Here is a 2,212-nt window from a genome sequence, read left to right on the forward strand (position 1 = left end):
TCATTGTTGACCCCTTAGTTGTTGGAATTCTAGATGTAATAGTGCAATTATTAAACATTGGACGAAAGGACCGCTTTAACATATATTGATACTGACTATTTAAACTCTTTGCTAGATGAAAATCTACCAAGATTTTATTAAATTCAACATCGACATCTCCTATATCCCTTACTTGCTTAAGTACTTTTTTCTTTTTTTTCAAATTTTCATGTTAAATTAAACTAATAGGGTTGTTATCAATGTAAAATGAGAAGATGAACAAAAACAAAGCTAGAACACACAAGCATCATGTCAAAACAACTCACTCATTTCCATAACGGCTTATACATAGTTGTCCTAAGATGTTGGCTACTAATGTGCCTAAATATTTAGTAAAAGAATAAAAAACAAACATACGATCTTAACTTAATGTGTAAGAAAACTCTAGTATGTATAGAGGAATGGCCTTATTACACAAGCTAAAAAGGAGAAATTAAAAGAAAGTAAAAAGGAGAAAAAAAGAAAAAAAAAACTTAAGTTAATGAATTTCTTATTTCGTGCATATTATGTGTTTATATATATTTGCTATCTTAACATAATTTTTTCTTTTTTAAGACATTAAATTTAATAAATTTTTAACAATCTAACAAACGTGTTTACAATTAATGAAATCAACAATCAACTTGGATATCCAGTGCACTTAACAATGAACTACATTCATTAATTAAATGTTAATTCTTACTTTTTCTTCATTTACAAGTATCTCATTTTCTATTATATCTCGGTGAATAACTTAATTCTTAATATCAAAAACCAAGATAATGATATCTTTAATTAAAAAAATATAAATATGTTATGAATAAATATGTGAATGTCCATTATATTATGACTCAAGAAGTGCAGACCAAGTCAAACAGCCTAAAAAGTAAGATATAAGAAAATGTAATATGATTTGAACTCTTAGATAGAATTAGATTAGGATTATGATTTAAGAGGTTGTTAGCCTATAAATAAACCCCTTCACTTCATTTGTAAAGATACAATTCAATAAAGATCTCTTTTCTCCCCCTAAACACTTTCTTTCGTCTCTTTAATTATTCTTTCAAGCTATCTTTATTTGTTCTTTTAAAATTTATTTCATAACAAAATATATTTAAATAATTAATTAACCTTAATTCCATGTGTACATATATATAAGATTGAATTAATAAATTACTTTAAATATTTACTTTAAAATATTTTTTATTCTTTTCACAATCAAAAGTCTCAATTATATCCAAGTTTAATATTTCAAGAAATATCAAGAAACTTTTTAACTTTCAGCTTCAGTTTTTCAGCTTTTAATTTCATATATTGGGAACTGTGCAAATTGAGTAAAATTTAAAACAACTCACTACTAAAGCCAATAAAAACAAAAAAAAAAAGTCCAAAAAATAAAGTAACTATCAACCCTCATTTTTTGAAATATTAGATGCAATAATGCAATTATTAAAAGTTGGACGAAATGACCGCTTTACTATGTATTGGTACTGACTCTTTAAACTTTTTGTTAAACCAAAATCCGTAAAGATTTTGGTAAATTCAGCATCTCCTATATCCTTAACGTTCTTAAATCATTCTTTCCCTTATCTCAAATTTCATATTAAACTAAACTAATAATGTGTTATCAATGCAAAACGAGAAAATGAATAAAAACAAATCTGGAACACTCAAACATCCTATCAAAACAGCCCACCAATCTCCATAACCGCTCATAAATAGTTGTTCTAAAGTGTTGGCTATTAATGTCTCTAAATAATTAGCAAAGGAATGAAAAATAACATACAATCTTGATTTAATAAGTTAAGAAACTCTAGTATGTATAGAGGATGACCTAATTACAGAAGTCAAAAAGGAGAAAATGAAAAAAAAAAGTAAAATGGAGAAGAAAAGAAAAATAAGACAAACTTAAATTGATGAATTGCTTATTCCGTGCATATTATGTGCTTATATATATTTACTATCTTAACATAGTTTTTCTTTTTTAAAAAAATATAAAATATAATAAATTTTTAACAATCTGACATATATTATCACAATTAATAAAATTAATAATCAACTTAACATTCAGTGATCTTAATAATTAACTACATTTGTTATTTAAATGGTAATTCTTTCTTCTTAATCATTCAAGAGTATCTAATTTTTTATTATATATCGGCAAAAAACTCAATTTCTAATAGTAAAAATCAAG

The sequence above is a fragment of the Theobroma cacao genome, chromosome 3, assembly GCF_053813885.1.
Source record: "Theobroma cacao isolate CCN51 chromosome 3, ASM5381388v1, whole genome shotgun sequence".
Classification (NCBI taxonomy): Eukaryota; Viridiplantae; Streptophyta; class Magnoliopsida; order Malvales; family Malvaceae; genus Theobroma; species Theobroma cacao.